Source organism: Rana temporaria, chromosome 8 (genome assembly GCF_905171775.1).
Source record: "Rana temporaria chromosome 8, aRanTem1.1, whole genome shotgun sequence".
Taxonomy (NCBI): Eukaryota; Metazoa; Chordata; class Amphibia; order Anura; family Ranidae; genus Rana; species Rana temporaria.
Genome location: NC_053496.1, coordinates 75,994,489 through 76,018,853, shown reverse-complemented (window position 1 = coordinate 76,018,853; position 24,365 = coordinate 75,994,489). Strand labels below are relative to the sequence as shown.

The window sequence follows — 24,365 nt, the reverse complement described above, 5'->3', positions numbered from 1 at the left end:
GGGGTCAAGTCCTGGGGAAAAAAGTGTGGGAACTCCCACCAAAGATCCACTTCCCCACCCCCAAAAAAAAAATGATACGCTCATATGCATAATTACTAAACCGCAAGTTCTTTCTAAATCCCACGATAACTCGCGGCAGACCTCCGCAATGTCTCCTGGGAACAATGACAAAAGCTCCCAGCAGACATTGCGGCATCGAGGAAGTGACGGAATACACTACCTGATGAATCCATATACAGGAAGCGGCCAGTAACATAAAAGATTACTAAGGTTCACCTGCCCCTGACAGTGACTCGAGCTGGGCATCGCTGCTTAGTGAAGGATTGGCTCGGGCGGCTTGGCTGCTCTAGTCCTGCAAAGGGAACTGCGTTCCTGCTGTGAAAAAAGTGCAGGAACTCTGTTCCCACGCGTTCCCGCAGGACTTGAGCCCTGGGGGGGGGGGGGGGGGGGGGAGTAAAAAAAAACATGGGGGAGGACTAAAAAGAACATAGTGACTCCTGCCCATGTTTGCGGGGGGGGGGGGCTTCCATGTCCATTTTCTTGGGGCCCCCAAATTCCTTCAAACGGCCCTGCATCCAACATGTGTCCGTGGATAATCTGACAACAATTGTCTGTTGGATTTTCGGCCAACAGGCTGTTATCACACAATACCCGTCGGAAAATCCGATCGTGTGTATGAGGCTTTAGGGTTGTGATGTTGGCTACAGCAAAGCGCAGGTGAAGGTTTACTTGATTTTTCTTGAGCATTTCCCAGTTACAGTGAAAACCCCTTTCAAGTACAAAATATTGTAATGCAATTTCCCCCAAAGATAACATTGTTGCAATCTGCCACCGATGTTTTACGTTTTGGCACCAGTAGAATAATTTCATCTGTTTATAAATATTCATTATTTTTTTTTCCTATATATTAGTAATGAAGTAATCATGTTTGCATTAGAACGCTTTCAGCAATAACAATATACTGCTAAGCATGCAACCAAACAACCTTATCAAGAAACACATTTTCTTTTATTTTTAACTTATTTTAATTAATATGTTCTCTCCTTTAAACATTGTAATCATGTCAGTTTCCCTTTGTTTGCCGTTTGCTGAATATATTTTCATAATTCAGCCAGGGAAAAAAAAAAAAGTGTTTGGCGCTGAAACTGATTATAAGCAGCTTATGCACATCAAAATATTCACATCAGTGAAATTATAGAAAATATATAATTGGTCATTTAAAGTTACAAAATTGAGCTCACTGTAGCCCGGAGAAGCTATTATTCTAAAAGTAACTGTTGGAAACAATTAGTAACGTCTAGCCATTTATCAATGGGCTTACAGCCACTGTGAAAAGGCTGATAAGTTGGCAGGGAGATGTGTTTGCAACTCTCTTGTTTTCCAACACTGAAATCATTTTGTTTGGCCTAGATAAGGAGCAGAAACTTTGCTTTAACATTCAGCATGCTGTCTGTGTCTTTTCCACACTCCCCCACACCGATTCCCAAATATGCAACGGACTTAATTACTGAAGTTTTCAAATGACAAGGAAATGTTTGCACTGTGCTTAAGTAATGTGTTCGGGCAGAAGATGAATATGACTATTCTGTTTCTTTTACTGGGTGTTGCTAATTCGCTACAGCCTCCCACTGCAAAGCTCAACTCCAGCCAGTTGCCTTAAAAGGCTAAAATATTGCTATAGCCGAGTTTGAGCTCCCAAGAGACATACCACAGAGGAGCTCCCAGCTAGACCAGAAGCCTGAGAATAACCTTACACTGCTGGATGGAAGACAGAGAGAAAGATAAAGAAGGAAGGGACACAACATAGATCATGCCTGCAAACTCTTAATGCTGCCCCTAAACTTTGTTTCTTGAGCCAAGATCATGTGACGAGTATAAAGGGGAACAGCAAGGGCTTAGAGCAAGTACAGCAAGACAAACACGTCACTGACGTCAGGTCAGCGGACACAGCTGGAAGATATCAGATACAACAGTCATTGTTTTTCATACTTAGTCCCACATAATCTCCATTTATCTATTTCAAGACATTACTTTTCACTCTCAGGAATGTTACAGGCTCTTCCACGAACTGTAAAATGTTTAGTTTCGGAAACTAAAATATTTTGAAAAAAAAATAGATTGCTGCATTAGAAGATGATCTATCACGTGTATTAAAAAAAAAAAAAAAAAAAAAATAGAAATGGACTTTCAAGAAAGGATCTGTGAATTGCAGTAGGATGATTGTGCTGCTAAAATTGCTAGTGATTAATTGTTAGTGATATCTATCAATTTATATGCAAATTAAACAAAAAGCTCCTTATAAAGTAGCAATCAATCGCTAATGATCGCACAATGCTCCAAATATGTGTGAATAAATGTTACTACCAGGGGTCAAGTCCTGGGGAAAAAAGTGTGGGAACTCCCACCCAAGATCCACTCCCCCACCAAAAAAAATAAAAAATGATACGCTCATATGCATAATTACTAAACCGCATGTTTTTTTTTTCCCGATACACTGTACCTTAGTAATCCTTTAGGTTACTGGCCGCTTCCTGTATATGGATTCATCGGGTAGTGTGCGGGTATTCTGTCACTTTCCTCGATGCCGCAATGTCTCCTGGGAGCTTTTGTCATTGTTCCCAGGAGACATTGCGGAGGTCTGCCGCGAGTTATCGAGGAATTTAGAAAGAAGCAAGTTCTGACAGTGACTTGAGCCCTGGTTACTACATAGTATGTGTGTGCTCTATAGGGCACCATTTGTACGATATATGTACTGTACATGGCAATCCATCTCTACTACCTGTGATTTCAGTTGCACGATTACACTACTAAAAATCACTTGTGTGCTTCTTTCAGATGTGTGAAATGGCCCTAAGGCTAATCCTACACACATAGGGGTTGATTTGCACTCTGCGGCCCAAATTCACAAAGGAGATACAACGGCATATCTCCAGATACGTCGTCGTATCTCTGAGTTGTGCCGTCGTATCTATGCGCCTGATTCATAGAATCAGTTACGCATAGATTTCTATTAGATCCGACCGGCGTAAGTCTCTTACGACGTCGGATCGTAACTGCATATTTACGCTGGCCGCTAGGGGCGTGTACGCTTATTTACGCCTAGAAATATGTAAATCAGCTAGATACGCGAATTCACGAACGTAACCGCCCGGCCGACACAGTACAGATACGCCGTTTACGTTAGGCTTTTCCCGGCGTAAAGTTACCCCTGCTATATGGTGGCGTACATGCGGCGTACCAATGTTAAGTATGGACGTCGTTCCCGCGTCGAATTTTGAATATTTTACGTTGTTTGCGTAGGTCGCCCGTGAATAGGGCTGGACGTAATTTACGTTCACGTCAAAACCAATACGTCCTTGCGGCGTATTTGGAGCAATGCACACTGGGATATGTCCACGGACGGCGCATGCGCCGTTCGTGAAAAACGTCAATCACGTCGGGTCATGGATATATTACATAAAACACGCCCCCCTGTTCCACATTTGAATTAGGCGGGCTTACGCCGGACGATTTACGCTACGCCGCCGCAACTTAAGGAGCAAGTGCTTTGAGAATACTGCACTTGCCCGTCTAAGTTGCGGAGGTGTAATGTAAATCGGATATGTTACGCCCGCCTATAGATACGCCGATGTACGAGAATCTGGCGCTGCAAGTGTATAGTTGCTCCCGAACTTAGTAAATGAGGTAAAATGTAATTATGCAAAGGATACCCAAACGTGCAAGGAAAATTTCAAAAACAGAATTTGCTTGCACATGATTTGTTGATGGAAGTCAGCAGAGCTTCTGCTCATCTACTAAGCTCTAGTCTAGAGCAACTGAACTTTTCAAAGTGCTCAGTCCATTTGCCTTTAGTAAATCAACCCCCATAGATTTCTCCATCTACACTTAAAGGAGAAGTACAGCCAAAGCTTGTTTGGCTGTACTTCTACTGTACTTCTACCATGGATCACAGGAGTGCAGCTCGTTCTTCAGCAGACAGAGGGCTGAAGCCTGCTGTTGGCTGATGTCACAGAGCCAGTCCAGGTTGGGGCAAGATCCACAACCCTGGACTGGCACCCAGCTCAATGAGAGGCTGAGACAGCCGCTCCTGCCCCCTCTACAGCCTAGTTCTCCAGTGGTGTGGAGGGGGGAACAGAGCAGACAGCGGTGACTGACAGTCACCAGCTCTTTGCTCACAAAGCTCTAAGAACCGAGTTATCAGCAGTGTTTGATCGGTACATTTTCAGTCTTGGAGCCGGCGGGGGATAAATGCACAATCAGACCAAAGCTGCATCCACCTAGGTAAGTATGATTCTTAAACAAAAAAAATGGACTTCTCTTTTAACAACATGGATGGTAGAATATCTGTTGCCGTCTATTGTATTCAAGCTGTCATGACACCTGAACAGTGACTACATTTAGAAATAAAGAAGACGTATCTCTGCGCTGTGGTGGCGCAGCAGCTGACACAGATAAGTAATACACTCAACTTTTTAAATAATCTTAAGAAAAAGTGTGTAGCGCCATACACTTTTTCTTTAGGGACTACATTTTGACTAATAAAATCACTGTTGAGGCTGACAACTTTTCACCTGGCTTTTTCAGTTGAAGTTTGTTGAGTTGGGTAGTGCCACAGGGCCAACTTAATGTCTAACCAAAAGCAAAACTTTTTTTTTTTTTAGTTGTGGATGGAGTGGAGAGGTTTTAGAACACCCATTAGGTTTATATTGGTGTCTAGGGGTCTGTTAGGAAGATTCTCCCTATTTGTCCTGTGTACCGTTATAATCAAAAGTGAAAGAAAATATTTTGGGACAACTAGGAATTCCCTCTTTTTTTTGAGGGATACTTCCTGTTTTGTCTGTGAGACAGGAAGTGGAGAGAAATCTTCTCAGATTGGAGCTGTCACTTTTGGGTGGATCAGCTGAGCGCCATCTGACCTGCCTTGTAGATTTATAATGGTTGAAGCGCTTTGCTATGGATATTTGATTTGATAGCAATTTGAAGAAAGCGGTTTTATATTCCTATACGGTACCCTTTTTGGCCACTGTGTAATAATACTTTTTAGGGTCTCTTTAATGTCCTGCATAATGTGAGGGAAAAAAATGGCAATTTACTTTAAAGTGGATGTAAATCCGATTCATGAAATTTGAGCTGGGCACATGTATCTGCAGTGTTTTGTTATCTCTATTCAAAGCACTATGTACCGTAGCTGTCTCCTGCTCCATTCTTCTGTTATCAGCTTGATAACTCTTGACAAGTTTTCCATCACATATTATAAAAGCAGCCAGAGTTTTGTGTTGGGGACTTGGGGAGGATGCTATAAATAGATTAGCAGAGCCCTAAACTATTCAACTATCAGCTCTGAAAGACTGAAAGAATGAGTCGAGGGGGCGCGTAGTGCCTTTCCTCCAATCAGCTGTCTTGGCTGTACAGTGTTGAACAGGAAGAGAAAATCTCCTAACACGTTTGAACTTTCTAAACAGTATTTAAAGCTGAAGACAGAAGATATACATGTAAAACTTGTCGTGAGATTTGTTTCATTCCTGTGTATCATCGAGGCTGTTCACTTTCCTGGATATATGTGATGGTTTACATCCACTTTAATATAATATTCACTATTCAAGACAGAAATATTCAGGACCTGTACCTACAGATATATTTTTGCCATTGCTGACCTCATTCTGAAAATACTAGTTTGGTTGCCTAGCTGTTATGGCTTTAGTACTTTCGGAGTCATTGAAGCACACAGCCAATGAAGTCATACAGAAGTCAAAAGTATTGATCTGCAACTTTGCTGAACGTAAAGCATTGAAGCTACTAGATTGGCAAGACAGCCAGGTAACTAGCATTGCAGCAGTAAAGGTCAGCAATGGCAACTCACATATCTTCTCATTATATTCCCTGCATGGATTTTCTTTAATAATTCTTATAACTTGCACCAGTCATGCCTTTGTTATTATGCGGTTATATTTTTTCTTTTCGCTGTTCTGCACCGTAGGTCAAACAGATGAATAGACAGTACTGTCAAGAAGTATGTATTTTTATCGACAACGCTCTCTAGCTCGTGATGTGCTGCTTATCCTTTATGTTATCTTAGCCTAGTGCTCCTTAACATTCAACAGGTTGACACTTTTCGCACTGACCAGATTTTCCTCAGCAGCCAGCTTATTCTTATTGAGAATGAGAACTCTTTATGAACTTTTTGAAAGTTTTGTTGTTAATATATTGGCTAACTGATTATGAAAGTATGCAGAATTTTATTTTATATTTCAACCTATATACCTGTAAGGCATTTTCCAATACTAATGAAGTCCTAAAGGTTGCTGGTAATACCTATCTAATACAATATTTCTCAGGTAAAACCGATGTCCAATGTCTCAAACTGCATTAAAAAATAGACGTGTGCATTCGTTTTCGTCCGAATGATTTTTCGTCCGAATTTCGGGTATTTTTGTTATCATTTTAACAAACGAAAACGAACGTGCAGAATCCCAAATCCGAAAGTTCTGACATAAAAAATGCTTTATTTTCGTTTTCGTTGCTACAACAGTTGGATAGGAGATTCAACATGAAGCTGACAATAGCAATCTGTGTCTATCAAACCTGTGGTCAAATGTGCCTAACCTTAACTCTATTAGTCCAAGATTATTCTACCTAGAGAGGAAAGATTCAACATTATAGAGACAGTGTTGGGGTAGACCATTCGATATGAATGACAAAGATTCGACAAAGCAGAGAAAAACATACACACGTCGAATCTGTCATTGAAGGCTGATGGTGTCTGTCGAAGGTTCCAAGAAGATTCGACAAGCAGCTAAACTGTACGACGCCAAAATTATACATTTTTGGTCAAATGCTCTGCCCATAAGCTATAGAAGAATTTGAATGTTAGTTGACTAGTAATAATAATTCATAAATATAATTACTACTAGAATTCTTGTAGGCGAAACATTCAACCGGAAATGTATGATTGCGGCACCATACAGTTTAGCTGCTCCGTCGAATCTTGTTAGAACATTCGACAGACACCATAAGCCTTCAATTGACAGATGTTACCTTAATTAATTCAGATTTTTGGACGAATTTATTTTATAACGAAACAAAATAAATAAAAACTAATTTCAGGAGTAACTAAATGTATTTATTTTTTGGACGAAAACGCAATTCCGAAACAAAATTTCAGTGTGCACACGTCTAGTAAAAAAAATAACCCAATAGAAATCCCAGTTACATATAAACAACAAGATCCTGCATTGCAAGGATACATGAAAATAGAAATAAGTTCTACAATGATGCCCTGTACATACGACCGGTTTTCCCCAATGCAATTCCTCTCAAGCTTGCCCTGCATACACACAGTCACACAAAAGTCAGTGGAAATTTTGACTGCCAAAAACACGGTAATGTAAAAGACTACGATGAGCCGACAAAATTAAGTTCTATGCTTCCGAGCATGCGTCGAATTGTTTCCAAGCATGCGTGCATACAGATGAGCAGTTTTCCCGCTAGGATTTTTTTTTTCCGGCAGTTTTCCTGTGGGAAAAAGTCTGATGGACCATACACAGGGTTGGAATTCCCAACGAAAAGCTCTCATCGCAGTTTTTCCGACGGGAAAACCGGTCGTGTGTACGAGGCATGAGACTAGATTTTGACGTGCGTCTAATACAGCCATTCCTCTGATGATTTATGCATGTTAAGACTGCTTTTCATAGATGATTGGCAGGCAGCAAGGAGGTGATGCAACACCTCCTCACCACCTGTTTTTTTTTGTACTTTATATGTTTGTTTTTTTCTTTTCTTTACATAAAACAGCATATGGAAAGGCACAGGGCAAATACTCTGCCAAAAACAAACATGAATACAACCCTCTTGACAAAAAAAATACATACATATTCGCTCTGGACCCTCCCATAAACTCCCTCACTAAATCTTCCCACTCTAACCCTTTTCTTAGTCATCACTCTCTCTCACAGAGAGACAAGTGATGCATCTGCCCTTTCCCAGCTCCCCCCCTCAAAAGACGAGAGAGAAAAAAAAAAAAAAAAGAGAAAAAAAAGAAAAAAAGATAAAAGAGGGGGAGAGAGAAGGGGAGCCCCATCCTCTCCCTCCCTTAAACCACAATTCATAACAGGAAAGTCGGTTTATCCTTCATATTATATTTTACATTATAATTCCCTGCGCGTATCCGATTCTTCATTTATCAGGTTCAGTCATTAATCTTTTCCCCTCATCTGAATTTTTAAACAAATTCCAGCTCTTCCACGTTTCTTTGTATAGTTTATTTTTACCCTTAGCTGAGAGAACTAGGTCTTCCATAGCTTCTATATCTCTAACTCTATTTATCCACTCTAAAACTGTTGGTGACGTAGTATCCCTCCACCGTAAGGGTATACCTGCTTTAGCTGCATTCACCAAATGGCACAGTACTGAGTTCCGATAAGTCTGAACTGGAATCTCAGATAGGTGAAGTAGGAAAAAAGCGGGATCATTGGGTATTTTTAACTCAGAAATTTTTTGCAAGAGTCTCATAATTGACAACCAATAAACTCTTATTTTTTTACAAAACCAAAATATATGAATCAATGTCCCGCTTTCTTCTCCACATCTCCAACATCTGTCAGAATTTTCATTGCAGAATTTTTTGAGTCGTACTGGAGTATGGTACCACTGCATCAAGATTTTATAGTTTAATTCTTGAATTCGTGTACAGATTGAAGAGTTTAGAGTCAAAAAGATAATCTGTTTACGTTGTAATGCAGAGAAGGTCCTATCTAGGTCCTTCTCCCATTTGTTAAGGCCTGGTATCTCCTGATCCTCCCTAAATTTATTTAATAGTCCATACATTTTAGAGATCCCTCGGGCTAGTGGTTCTAAATCATTACAGTACGACTCAAAGATTGTTAACTGACGATGAAAATTACTTCCCGGGCCTAATGATCTAAAAAAATTACTTAATTGCAACGCCTGCCAGATATTGACTTCAAAAGGGCCTCCTATTTGTATTAATGTTTTAATCGATGGCCAGTTTTCTGATATAATAAAATGTGAGGCCTGATATACTCCTTTCTCTATTAATAACCGGAAAGATCCTCTTTCATTACCCGGACTAAAACTTGGGTTCCCCAATATGGGAAACAAAGGTGATCGCACTGTAGAAAAGTTCCCGTTTTGGCATATACGTGCAGTAATTTTTAGTGTTGTGCCAATTATAGGGTGATTTTTAAGAGGAGCTGGTAATACTGTATAGCACCAAGGTGCTCTACCTAAAGGAACTGTGCTCAGCTGTTGTTCTATGTCAACCCACCTCTTAGATCTAACATGTTTACACCAGTCCACTAATCTAGATAGATGTACTGCATAATAATACTTAAATATATCTGGGACCCCCATTCCACCAAGATTCTTAGGCATAGTCAACAGATCTCTTTTAATCCTAGGACGTTTCCCGGCCCAGATAAAATTCATAAATAAACTACGTATCTGACGCAAAAAAAGTCACTGGAATCTTAATTGGTAGCGCCTGAAGTAAATACAAAATTTTCGGAAGAACGGACATTTTGATTATACTAATGCGGCCAAACCAAGAATGGGAACCAAGTCGCCATTTGTCAAGTAGGGCTCGTAATAGATTATACATTGGTAAAAAATTCATTTTAAAAATGTCCTTTTCTTTTGATGGAATATTTGTGCCCAAGTATCTAAGCATTGGACTCCATTTAAAACAAAAATTCGCCCGAATGGAATCCCGGGAAAGAGGGGATAGTGACATGCTCATGGCCTCTGATTTAGTCTGATTTATTTTTAAATTAGAGAGAGTGCCATATTTCTCAATCTCACTCAGCAAAGTAGGGAGAGAAATATGAGGCTCGGTTACTGAAAAAAGCATATCATCCGCATAAGCAGAAACCTTGTGGATTCCTTCCCCAACCCTAATACCCCGTATATCCGGATTCAGGCGAATTCTGTTCAGCAATGGTTCCAAAGAGAGAACGAAGAGAAGGGGTGAGAGGGGGCAGCCCTGGCGAGTACCATTCGAGATGCTGAAGGGTTCACAAAGGACCCCATTTGCCTTTACAACCGCTTGAGGGTTTGTATAAACACTTTTAATCCAGCTAATCATTCGTTCTCCCATTCCTATTTGTTTCAGCACCTCAAATAAGAACCGCCAGTCTACCCTATCAAACGCCTTCTCCGCGTCTGTATTTAAAAATACACACGGTATTTTTTTATCATTTACCTGATTAATCAAATTAAGAACTTTTGTTGTATTATCTCTACCTTCTCTCGTGGGGACGAACCCTACTTGGTCTAAATCTATTATTTGGGGGATCCATGATTGTATTCTGGTTGCTAATATTTTCGTAAATATTTTTAAATCTGTGTTCAGTAACGAGATGGGTCTGTAACCTCCACAATCCGCCGGGTCCTTCCCCTCTTTTGGAATTAACGTAATATGTGCTCTCAGGGTATCCATAGGGAATGTGGAAGTCAGACCCACCGCATTAAAGACTTTTGTCATTTGTTTACTTAGCAACTCAGAAAATTCTCTGTAGTAACTTATAGTAAAGCCATCCGGACCAGGAGATTTTCCAGATTTGAATGATTTTAATACTTCAGTCACTTCTTTTACCGTAATAGGAGTGTCCAGACTATAACGGGCTGGTGAGGGTAATCTCGTCATACCTGTCGAGGTTAGATATTCTGCTATCCTGGACTGAGGGGAAGTAGCGTGAGGCAAGTTATACAGAGTAGCATAATACTTCCCGAATGTCTGGGCAATATCTTTAGGTATCTGTTTTAAATGTCCCTCTTTATCTTTTATTTGTGATATATAAGTTGACCTATTCTTTTCTTTAATTTTCCCTGCTAACAATCTGCCACATTTATCTCCTATTTCATAATCTATTTGTTTCCCTCGTTGGATTAGGGCTTTTGCTTTAAACCGTAAGATCTCCGACAGTTGTCTTCTCAGATGTCCCAGCTCCCTACCTACTGATGCTGTCTGTATCTTTTTATGCTGTGTTTCTAAGGTCTGGATCTCATCTAATAATTCTTTGGTCTGTTTTTCCCTTTTCTTTTTCAAAATTGCTCCATGTTTGATTAAAATTCCTCTGATCACGGCCTTGTGTGCCTCCCAAATCATACCTGGGTCACTCTCAGGAATGTCGTTTATCTGAAAATATGCTATCATTTCTTTAGATACATCGTCCCTTACTTCAGGATTTTGAAGAAGGCTTTCATTCAATCGCCAGCATCCCTTACGTTGAGTGGCCAGGTTAGACAGGGAGAGACACAACGAAACCGGAGCATGGTCCGACCATGTTATATTTCCGATTATGATTTCTGTAACGTCTGAAATTAAATAGTGTGGAATCAAAAACATGTCAATACGCGAGTACACTTGATGTGGGTTGGAAAAAAAAGTATAATCTCGTTCTTTTGTATGTAAAGTCCTCCAGGCATCTACCACTTGCATTTCATGCATTTTTTGTAGTATACTTCTTCGGACCCGACAGGGGACAGCTGAAGTTCCTGAGGAGGTGTCGATTCTAGGATCTAGGGGGATGTTGAAGTCCCCTCCCAGAATCAATCTCCCCTCTATAAAATCCCTTAATTCTGAAAGAATTTTTTTAACAAACTGGTCCTGCTGTTTATTTGGTACATAGATTGTTGCTAATGTTACCTTAATGTTTCCAATGCTTCCTTTAAGGAAAAGAAATCTCCCATTAGGGTCTACCCGTTTGTCCACTAAGCACCATGGCACTCGATTAGATATTAATATTGAGACCCCCTTAGATTTAGCCTGTTGGTTTGGAGCATGATACACACAAGGGAAAAATCTATTTTGAAGAAGAGGGAGTCTACCTGCCTTAAAGTGTGTTTCCTGAACATAGGCTACATCTGTCCCGGATCGCCTCAAATCGTTCAACAACATTTTCCTTTTCTCTGGGACATTAAGACCCTTAACATTCAAGGAGGTAATCTTCACCTCTTCCATTTTTCAGACAACACTGACAACAACAACAAGAGAAAAAAAAAAGAAAAAAATACAAAAATAAAATAAAAGGTGGGGGGAGAGCACCCCTCCCAAACCTACCTATACGCCCCTTCCTAACCCCTTCTAATCCCTCCCTCCCTTCTAGGCCCAATCGGGCGCGCACCCAAAACTGAGCCACCTGACTGTGACTTCAGTGGGTAAAACCTAATTGGGGGTTTTGGCACAAGATGACAGGGGGGCTCAGACCTAACCTCTTATCCACCCCTGGCTCTGAGTTTACTACAATTACCATCTGTAGTCAATCTTCTAAACGTATATATCCACTTCTATTTCTCTTCCCTTAACCCTTGCTTCTTCCCTCTAACCGCCCCTTAAACAACATATAAATGGTCCTTAACGGACATTTTTTCACAAATAGAGGGATTGGGAAGGGACATATAAATCCAACTTTTATTTAAATGAAAAAAAAAATCAAAAAATCCCTCCTGAAAAAAAAAAGTTGGGACATTTTTTTTAACCACCTGTTTTAACCAAATTTTTTTGGGGTGTTTGCAGCACTTCCCTGTTCACATGAATGGGTCCCAATTGGTAGGCTTGCTGTCCTCCCCGTTTGCAACATGTTTTTGCAGACCAGGATTGAGGCATGTAAACACCCCTGTCCACTGCCATTGCAGCAAAGGAGGGTGCAACTGGGGGGAGGGGTTAAATCCCAGCGCAACCATTTTTACCCCCCCCCCCAACCGCACACGTCTAAACTTAGCCTTACAGTATCAAAATGTCTTTCAAAAGGAATGCTGCTGGTTTTGGAACATTCTGTTTAAAATCCCATCTGAACTATTAACAAAATAGAGTTATACAGAAATGCATTACATGACAACTCTGAATTCACTGGCTAATTGTGTGCTTTATTCTCTGGCAGGCATGAATGTTGCTAAACTACAACTGCCACAAAGCATATCAAAACCTCCAGAAGCTGTCCATGACACCACAACCCATCCATAGACTAAGTGCAAAAATATCATGAAGCGTGAGTAATGCATTTACATTGCTTCACAGACTCCAAGCCTCTATAGATACATTACAGATGTACTTTCCTTTGTACTTTTTTTCAGGCAGGAGACTACAAAGCTTTTTTATGGGTTGGAAAAAGCAATGTTGGCACACCTTGGAAAATTGTTAAAGTGTAACTTAACACATTAGTCAACCAAGAAGAATTTCTTACTGCAGAAGAGACATACTGGGGGGGAATTCAATAAAAATGTTACGCCACTTTTCTGGCATTAATTGCTCTAGCTAATGTGTTTCACCTAATTAAAAAAACATATGCAACAGTTTTGGTTTTGACAGTGACTAGTGTGCCAAATAAGGTTATAACTTCTCCACTACCAATTTGTTTGTCTACGTTGTGATGCAACAACTGCACCAAATTCTAAATAAAACACAGACAGTTGGTATCTTATGAAAGGGGAGCTAATGAAGACCAACTTTCTTTTGATGTACAGAGACAAATTTTGCTTGCAAAACACTTTCATAAAATCTGTCTTTATGAATTCCATGTCTTTTCTGCAATTGAGGCTTCTTACTATCCCCCTCGCCAGATGTTTTAGAATGTACACTGAGCTGCACAGGGTACATTGCTGTAGTTATGTTATCCAAGTCCCGTCAATCAAGATGGCTATTGGCCCCAAACCCAGAGGAAGTCTTGAAGAACATGTTGGTGCCAGCAGGGAGGCTTGTAGACGTTGCATCATTAGGGAAAGTGAGTATCAAAGTGTTTAGTTCAGCTTTAACAGCTTCGTATATACATGTCCAAGGACAAATCATAAAGATCAAGTCATTCAGCAGCCCCGCCAATGACCACATAAGTTGGTAGTTGTGGCTGTTATGCTTTAGGATTTGCCATCATGCCTGAATCAATACAATAGATAACTAGCAGGTGGGACAGTTGTGTGTTTCCTACACATGTGCCATTTGTCTACCAATTAGATCATAACAGCCTAACCTTTGCAAATAAATGAGCCATATTAAATCTATATACTGTTGTGGAAGGACAATTATTTATTTACTGAAGTGTTAAGCCTTGTACACACACTCGTTTTTCACTGCAAGAAAACTGCTGGCAGAGCTTTTTGCAGAGAAAACTGTTCATGTGTATGGTTTCTCATCGAGAAAACTGTTGTGAATCTTGACAAAAAAAAAAAGAAAGAGAACCTGCTCTCTATTTTCTCGTTGTGATTCTCGTCGGGCTGGTTTACGACGAGAAAAACGTTTGTGTGTATGCTTTTCCGAGTCTTAAAAACCTGCGCATGGTCAGAATCAAGTATGAGACGGGAGCGCACCTTCGGTAAAACTAACGGTCATAATGGAGATAGCACATTCGTCACGCTGTAACAAACGGAAAAGCACGAAGACTGAAAAGCATGAATTGTCTCTCATCAAACTTTTACTAACATGCGGTAACATGAGATTAGCAAAAGCAGCCCCAAGGGTGGCGCCAGTGGAATCGAACTTCCCGAACGTGTTGTTCGTCACCGCGTTTGAGAACAAGATTTCGGCTTGATAGTGTATATGCAAGGAAAGCTAGACAAGAATCCCGTCAAGCTTGACAAGAATCACGTCAAGAAAAACTACTTTTTTTTACGACAGGATTCTCGGTCGTGTGTACGAGGCTTCACTCTCATATATTGGTACTGATCGAAATCGAATTTTCCACTGCGATCGTGCTGAAGCTCGAAAAGATTAAGTTTAGAGACCATTACTTTTTATAGCCATACTTCCAAATATTTTATTTATTAAGTTTTATTTCATGTATTAATAGACAGCTTCCAATACATATCAAATTAACTTCTCTGTATTTGTGCAGAGAAACCTTCAGAGAAATAGGATATTTACGTAAACCAGTGTAGTGTTAAAGGCAAAAGAACATTACAGATTCCTTTACAGTAAATGTTTTGCACAATGGGAATTTATCGAAAGAGACAGATGATGCTGACAAACGAGACGAATCTAAGGGAAATAATACAGGAAAAAAAACAGCTTAACCTGGCATTTGCAGTTTATGGTTCTGTGGACCCTTGTGAGTCACTCAATCCTATTATTGAGCTCATAAATGAAAATGATATTCATGAATCAATGTCACTCTGCTCTGGCACAGCAGTACATATATAGAGACTTGAAGGTATATGTATAATTGTTACAAAAACTAACAACAACTGCAGATAAAACACTTTTGATCTTTAATTCCAAGCTTTCTAATCGTGAGTAGGTTTGAACTTCTGAACTTCCCATTTCAAAATGCTATATGTCTGGTTCTCATATTAATTTAAAGCGCCAATATTATTTGAATTACTGATCCAGAAGCAGCAGATCAGCATTGCTAACTTTCATCGACTTCAGGCCAGAGATAGCCAGGCAACTGGCATTTTCAGAAGGTCGACAGTGGTCTGTACCATACAGCTCTCAGTTTTCTATTAAAGGGATACTAAAGGATCAATTTTTTTTTTTTTTAAATAACAAACATGTTATACTTACCTCCACTGTGCAGATCGTTTCGCACACAGTGGCCCCGATTCACGTCTTCTGGGATCCCTTAGCCGCTGTCTCGGCTCCTCCGCCTTATCAGCTAACCCCCTTCATGGGAAGTGCTCTTCCAAGGGGGTTAGCTTGCGGGCGCGCTCCTGTGATACAGCTGGCGGCCATAGCCCCAGCGCGGCGCATCATTACATGTGATTGACAGCAGCGTGAGCCAATGGCTGTGCATAAACTTGTATAAGGGTCATGAAAGGGGAAGTTAACCAAATAAGAAGATGCTTTACATCTGCTCAAGTGGGAAACAGGCAGCACAGTGACTTAGTGGTTAACAGTTTTGCTTTCGGGTCCATTAGGGTTCTCTGGGTCCTCTGAATCTCAGCCAGGACACTTTCTGCATGTTCACCTGTGCTTGCACTGGTTTCCTTTCACGTTCCAAAGACAGTTTCCTGCCCAACCAGCACTTTACCGAGTACACTGTAATGATGTGCTATTGGCTGCAAAGTTTAGGTTGGGCAAATGACTAGTTTGATTACTATGTAATGCTCCAGTTTGAATAAGCTGACAACAAAAGCTGCGTTTTATTTATTTACGGTATTAAAGTGGTAGTAAACCCTTACAGACCACTTTGACCTACAGGTAAGCCTAGATTAAGGCTTATCTGTAGGTCCAAGAAATATCTCCTTAACCTACACAGTTGAGGAGATATTTCCAAGAAAGACAGCCCAGATTTCTACGGCGCATGCGCCGTAGACAACGGTGCGCAGGCACACTGAGCGTGACGCTACTAACGGCATCAGCTCCATTTAGCACTTGGGCTTTCACAGTGGGAAGGCTTGAGAGGAGCTTTTCAGGTACTTTTTATAGCGCTAAAACGCCTGAAAAGTTCCCCAGTGAGAAAGTAGCCTAATGCCGCGTACACACGATCGGGCTTTTGCCCAACCAAAAGCACATCGGAATTCCGAAGGAATTTCATCGGAGTAAAATAGAACGGGTTCTATATTTAAACTCCGATGGAATTCATCAGAATGCTGATGGAATTTCTCCGATGGGGCATACACGCGGTCGGAATTTCCGATGGAAAAAGTCAGTCGGACTTTTTCCATCGTGTGTACACGGCATAAGCGACAGCAATGGCAGATTGATTTCTTGCCTAAGGCTCGATTTACATCTATGCATTTTTAGTGCTTTTTGCAAATTTGCACTACAAAACGTGTTCCATAGGAAAACATTTTAAACTGGACTGTAGTGCAAATCTGCAAAATGCAAAAAGCACAAAAATTCCATAAGTGTAAATCGAGCCTAAAACTGACAATGAAAGAAAGTGCTCAGCACTCTTTTTAATATATTTTGTGTTTAGATTATTACTGAAGTTAAATCGGTTGTATAAAGCGTACAGGGAGACGGGGTGGTTGGGTACATCCCATTCTTTATTCTTTTATTTAAAACTTTTTACAACCTGCTCATCAGATGGATGTATCATGAGCTGTAAAAACATATTTTTTTTTAGAGGGGGGCTTCCTGAGACCTGAAAGTTTTAAGGCAGGGGTGGCCAACCAGTGGCCCGGGGGCCACATGTGGCCCGCGGAGCCCTCTGATGTGGTCCGCGACCTCCTGCTCTGGAATGGTGGGTTGGCAAGCCCAGATCACAGGTTGCTGACCCACCATACCACACAGCATCAGGTGTGGTGAATGAATCTGGTGGTAGAGGAAGAAAGCGATTGCGGAGCAGAGCCCCAAAAGCCGATGCTTCCTCTACAGCGCCAGCTTTTACACAGGCGGAGTCTATGGCAAAGTTCAGCTATCCCCCAGGATAGACACAGGTGCACTACGCTGCACCCGGGTTGTGGGTAAATCACAGAACATCAGTGTGAAAGCAGTCTTAAGCCCTTTTCACACGATCAGCCCGACCAAACGGAGCCCTCAATTCACCTCTATAGAGCGCCAGATGTCCGTTTACGCCCACCTACCTCCAATCCGAAAAACAGAAGGGAGTTCGTCGCCTTTCATCTGGGCGGATCAGAGGGCCTATAGAGTAGCCGTGACCTGTCATCCACCCGCTACACTCATTGTGGCCCCCGACTGGTTACCAAGTTGCTTAAGTGGCCCTCGATCTTCAAAAGGTTGGGCACCCCTGCTTTAAGGGTTCTTTATCCATGTTAAAAAGGGTGGGATAGGCTGCTAGAAATTGTTACATTTTACTCTTCCGGTATTGATTGTGGCTTTTAACAGTTTTCAAACATTTCTTGAGTTCCTTTGCAACACGCAATATTTCAACATTGGTCATTGGACAGAACAGGTCATTTAGGGGCCTTTTCCTGGCACCATAAAGAAAACTATTTAATAAGTGTCTTATATTGCTTACATTCTCAAACTTCGAAAAGGTGAAGTTATGCTTTAATATCAGAAAAAGAAAAGTACACACTAGAGTAGAAAATGGCAAGAGTGACCCGTTATGAAGGGAGAAGGATCCATAGGAATACAGTAGCACGTACAGGTAATCAAACGGCGTATAATAGAACTGTGAGAGGCTGATGTGGCTGGAAAGATTAAAGCAGAATGAAAGGGCAGTAGAATAGAACACAAGGTCCGTCTGACACAAACGGTGGAACAAAAAGCAGACGGGTGATTTAAAAAAGGAGAGACAAAACAGCTGATAGGGGAAAGCTAGACCTGGCATAGAATAGAGAAGAGCCCTGTATAGGAATATCATTGTTCCATGCCTGACAGCACAACATTCCGATGTTACCCTCCTGTTGCTAGGGAACCAGGCATAACCTCCATCGCTAGACAGAGCAAAATATGGTCATGCTTTAGAAGCAGCTAACAGCAACAATAAGAGCATATACATTGTTTTCGACCAATATTCCCTCCTGGGGATTGCACGCCATACAATTATTGCATAAAATGGGAATGTCTTCCTGCATCATATAAAGAGTATAGAAAGATTGCTGCAGAATGATGGAAAGTATAGAGGATTTAGCAGTATTAACTCTGACAGCGCAGGTACTTACACTGAATGTTAATATTTAGTACTAATGTAAATACAAGGCAAACTTCTTTTTTACATATATTAATGCATGACATGTATAATGCACTTCATTCATCATGCATCACAAATTGTATATATGCATGGCACGTATACTCTTCTCTAAGTTGCTTTACCACCAATATTGAAATGATGGATCTGTAGAAGTAAAATGTTTATGTGATATATCCAGGAACTGCTCTAGACCTTTTTTTTTTCTTAAAGCACTGCCAAAACTGATAAAGGCATGAGAGAAAGGGAATGTGCTTAACATTGTTTCAGTGATTGACATTGGCAATCCCCATGGATTGTATAAACTGTCCCTGCTGTTCAAGCTTAATTCTAAAGGATTTTATCACCCTCTCTGGAGAATGTATTCAGCTAACCCACGCTGTGATTACATAAACTGCATTCAGCAGTGGCTGAGTATGTAGAAAACTGATGAAGTGCATTTGTATCAAATGATGGAAGCCCCAAATTTGCAGCCGTGTACAGGTTTGTTCTATCCACTGTCTGACAATGCTGAGGTTTTGATACTGCAGTTTGTCGTAATTATTGAAAATGAGTCTTTTGAGATCAATGCAGGTATCTTCTGCTTGCACACTGAGCTAAAGCCTGCAGTCTGCTACCTGTTAATATGCTGGGAAGTGATTCTCCAGTTTGCTGTTGACAGCATACTGATAGCAAATGCTCCTATTTTCAGAATGCCATGTGTTCCTTCTAATACATCAAAGTGTGAATTTTAATAGTGTGAAGACATGAAATGGGAAATTAGCAAGTAGGAGGTGACTGTATGTGTATTTATAGATTATTCTTCTATACTAAATGGTAGATGGAGATCTTCGCTGTCTTTAGAATTCCCATCTAGTAAAATCCATGTTTAATACGCCTTTATAATAAAACTTGTAGTTACAGTTGAAGAAATACTTAAAAACCACAAGCTACTAGCACGTGTCCTTGGTTAACCCAAAGAATCTTACTCAACTGATTATCCAGTGCTTGGATGTATTATACGTGATGCGTGACATGGGGCTGACTAGCAAAAAAGCACATCAGATAGCTTGTTTTCACTTTAGACTCCCAAACGGATATTGGGTTAGTCTCAAATTTTCAGTTATTTTTAACTTAATTGAATATTTCAAGCAGTACATTTTTTCTGGCATAAAACTGATGCTTTTCAGTAAATTGACCCAAAGTTAATTTGTTATTACTACATTATTCAGTGTCTCCTGACAGTTTCCCAGTAAGCCGCCACCTCAAAGGATGTGATTATTCGTATAACACACTATGGGGTTGACTTATTAAAGGCAAATTGACTGTTAACTTTGCATGGGAAGTTGCAATCTGCATGGGAAATTTCCCCTGAGCTTAGCTCTGCTGATTTCCCTCCAATCACGAGCAAGCGAAAATGTTGATTTTTTTATTTACTTACATGCGATTCCTCGCAAAATAAATATTCACCAAATTCATCAAGCTCTGGGGAAAATTCACTTGTAAAGTGCAACTTCCATTACAAAGTGAACAGTCTATTTATCTTTAGTAAATCAACACATTGGGCCAGATTCACGTAGGAGAGTATCTTTATGCGGGCATAGCGTATCCTATTTACACTACGCCTCCGCAACTTAGACAGGCAAGTGCAGTATTCACAAAGCACTTGCAACGTAAGTTGCGGCGTAGCGTAAATGGGCCGGCGTAAGCCCGCGTAATTCAAGGTTGGCAGGTAGGGGGCGTGTTGTATGGAAATGAATCGTGACCCCACGTAAATGACACGCCTTACGAACGGCGCATGCGCGTGCATGCTCAGTATCACGTCGCATTTACTCCCTAAGATACGCCGGCTCAATGCCTGTGACGTGAACGTAACCAACGCACATCCCCATTCACATACGACTTACGTAAACGACGTAAAAAGATACGCTTGTTCCGACGTCCATACTTTGCATTGGCTGCACCTCATATAGCAGGGGTAACTTTAAGCCGGACGTAAGCCTAACGTAAAACGGCGTAGCGGGCGCAAGTACGTTAGTGAATCGGCGTATCTAGCTAATTTACATATTCAACGCGTAAATCTACGAAAGCGCCCCTTGCGGGCCAGCGTAAATATGCAGCCAAGATACGACGGCGTAGGAGACTTACGCCGCTCGTATCTTGGTCAAATTCATGCGTAACTGATTCTAAGAATCAGGCGCATAGATACGACGGCTCGCATTCGGACTTACGCCGGCGTACGTGGAGATACGCCGTCGTAAGTCCTTTGATAATCTGGCCCTCTATATCTGATTCCAAGATACACAGCCCAGAGAAAATCTCCTCGTTTAAGCCCTGTCCCGTTACCAACTCCCAGCTTCTGAATTCAGGGAGGCAGAGGTGGGCATTCGGGTCATGTGACTGCTTTTATTGGCTGTCACATGATCGGAAAGCTCCCAATCACAAGTATGCATGGTGAGCTTTCTGGTCCCCGCCTGTAAAAAATTGTGTTTACATATATGTGGCCTCTCTGAATTAAAGGATAAGTTCACTTTAAAAAAATAAAAATAAATGCGCATTTTTTTGCAGGTTTTTTATTAATTTTTTTGGAGCCTGTAATGCAATGCACCAGTGTATCTGTCTGCCTGTACATCCCGTATCTAAACCCCTATCTACATCACTGACAAGAAGAATCAATGAACTACCACGTTGCTGTGGTAGTTCAATGAGAACTGCAAGCCGACAGCCGCAAAGGATGTCGGCGCTTGTAGTTCATGAATGACAGAGCCTCGTACGGCTGCCCTGATTTCAAATTGTGACAGCTGGTATGAGGAACTTCTCCCTGTCCTGCTGTCACAGGGAGTGTGTGGGGGTCAGTCAGCGGCTGCAGGACTGGGAACTTGTACAGGTTCCACCCTAAAAACAGGTAGAACGAAACATGTTTCTTTAAAGCCTACCCATGAGAGGTTGCATTTGTGAGAAGAGGTTAAAAAATAAAATAAAAAACAATTGAAGACCTTTAAGGCCGGTTCACACCAGATAAGGCATGTTTTGTACATGTTTTAAAACACACTGCCTTTGCAATCTATTTTTACCAGCACCAGTGATTGCTGGTGCTCAATATTTTTTTTTTTTGGGGGGGGCATCAAACCAAAGCCACTCACCCCCCCCCCTTCAAACGCGGGAGACAGACTTGAAGGTGGGGAACACCAGCAACACCCACCACCCCCCGCGTGGAAGACGGACAGGAAGGCAGAAAGCCTCCTTTTGCTATTGTCACACAACTGGGTGGGATCAGGACGCAGTGCTCTGCGCCCCGATCTCACCATTTTTTTAAGCCTCAGGCTCTAATCATGTGCTTCTGACAAACAAAAAAAAAAAACATTGGAACCCATGTGTCCGGCGCTCCCTCCACCTGTAGATTAGGAGGATGGACGCATGAATGGGGGGCGGTGCCCATGTACCCCTTATGCATGAGCTGCCACTGACCAGCACCCAATGCAGTGCATTTGTGAGCACCAAATCGCATGGTACCTCCATCGAATAGAGACAATAGCAGAAATGGAGGCCCTCATTCACCAAGCTACAGATACCCCAACAAAATATCAGAAAACCTGGGCCTGTTGGTTACACTTTAAAGAAACAGCGGATTCCTGCTATTTCCTGAACTGACCTACACCTGTTCAGCCTGGGGTAACCCACGAGAAGCTATCTGCCTACACATTGAACACGAATAAGATCTGTTTCCTCCACCCCCCTTACTTGCCGCCCCCCCATGCTAAAGCCCAATGTCTCCCTGTTGACATTAGTCCTATACTAAACTCTCCACCTATCACCTGGATACACTACAGGGGACCATCTCCAGTCGTACACCCCGTAGAGGCACTTGAGCCGCAATTGCGCCTCATTGGCATAGAGCAGAACAACCCATCGTCATGGTAAACCTTCACTTAACAGACAACGCTTATCAGGATCCATAGCCCCCCACCCACTCACAGTTAGTGCCCGATAGGGGTGTTTGGGTGCCAGGGGGGCTTATTGAGTTTACCTGAAACTACCCTACATATCGCTCTACACACATCACTCCGCTCCTCACATGATTAGCTGCCAGTGGAGATGTCTATGCACACTCTATGAAGACTTGTTGCAACATTATTATTTGTTTTTTCATCTTTGTTGCTTGGTTTATAGTTTAAAGCGGTTGTATAGTCTTTGTTGTACTTTTACCTACAGGTAAGCCTATAATAAGGCTTACCTGTAGGTAAAAAAAAAATATCTCCTAAACCTTTACGGTTTAGGAGATATTCCCATCGCAAGTCAGCGGCGCATGCGCACAGGGGATTCTTGGCTGAAGGGCCGGAAGACGCCCGACCTTGTCGGAAAGAGGTCTCCCGTGCACATGCATGGGAGTGATGACATTGCGGCTCCAGCTACTCACAGCGCTGGAGCCGCAATACCCAGAAGACACGCCGAGGCAACATGTCAGCTACCTCGGCGTGGACCAGGTAAGTTACCAATGCCTCGTTCTAAGGTAAGTATTTAATAATGAGCTAGTATGTGGTGCATACTAGCTCATTATGCCTTTTGCCTTACAGATGGCAAAAAAAAAAAAAACATTTCTGGAACTATACAACCGCTTTAAAGAACACTTAATATTGTACTGAAAATGTCTTATCACTCAAACCTCATCATTCATGTGACATGTTAACAATGCACTGTTTTTTTCCTGTAAACCTGAAAAATTCAATAAAAAAAACATTGAAACAAATCGCATGGTACTTGTGGAGTGTTTTTAAAAACTTGCATACACCACTTTCTCTGCATCCCAGTGCGATTTCAGCCTATTCAAATGAATGGGCTGCAAAATTGCACCGCACGGGAATGAACAGGAATCGTACAGAATGCATGTCACTTCCATGTGTGATCCCATCGTGAACAAGCCCTAAGCAAACACACACCACGCATACCTGCTGGAGCTTGTAATACTATTGGGGAGATTTTACTAAAACTGGAAAGTTCAAAACAAAATCAGCTTCAGCTTCATGTGCTCTAAAAAAAAAAAACTCCAATGGAACCCATGCGTCCAGCGCTACACATGTAGATTAGGAGGATGGATGCATGGTTGGTTGCCAATTGGCTGTCATGCACAGCTGCACCAGATTCTGAGTGCTCCAGTTATAGTAAATATCCCCTATGTCTACTGATTCAACTTATTTAAGAAAATGATCAAATAACATTAAAAGGATATTCGTAAACTTTCCATCTGTACAAAGAAACTTTGTAGCCAAAGTGGGAACACTAAGTGTATTGTTAAGGCAATGTTTGAACCACATGCACTGTAGCCTTTTATGCTGCGGACACGCGGTCGGAAATTTCCGATGGGAGCTTTTCAACGGATTTTCCAACCGTGTGTATGTCCCATCTGACTTTTTCCATCTGAATTTCCGACGGACTTGGATAGAGAGCAGGTTCTCTATTTTTCCGTCGGAAATTCAGACTGGGGCAGATTCAGATAGAGATACAATGGCATATCTCCTGATACGCCGTCGCATCTCTGAGATCCGACGGTCGGATCTATGCGGCTGATTTATAGAATCAGGTTCCGCATAGATCTCCCTAAGATCCGACAGGTGTAAGTGACTTAGGCTGCAATTCCCCGCTGGCCGCTAGGTGGCACTTCGGTTTTTTTACGCAACGAATATGCAAATGCCGATTCAGAAACAAACGCCCGCCCGTCGCTTTTTTTTTACGTCGATTGCGTTCGGCTTTTTCCGGCGTTTAGTTACCCCTGCTATATGAGGGGTATCCTATGTTAAGTATGGCCATCGTTCCCGCGCCGAGTTTTGAATTTTTACATCGTTT

The 24,365-nt window shown here is 41.6% G+C and overlaps 1 protein-coding gene and 1 long non-coding RNA gene across 4 annotated transcripts in view; one reads left to right on the top strand and one right to left on the bottom strand.

Moving 5' to 3' along the window:
* Nucleotides 1-24,365, bottom strand: part of PRKG1 (protein kinase cGMP-dependent 1) — a 1,173,427-nt gene that overhangs the window by 890,974 nt on the left and 258,088 nt on the right. The window lies entirely within an intron of this gene.
* Nucleotides 1,673-13,992, top strand: LOC120947084. The gene is made up of 3 exons (XR_005750820.1): nucleotides 1,673-1,972; nucleotides 12,897-13,004; nucleotides 13,090-13,992. It is a non-coding gene; the product is annotated as an uncharacterized LOC120947084 (long non-coding RNA).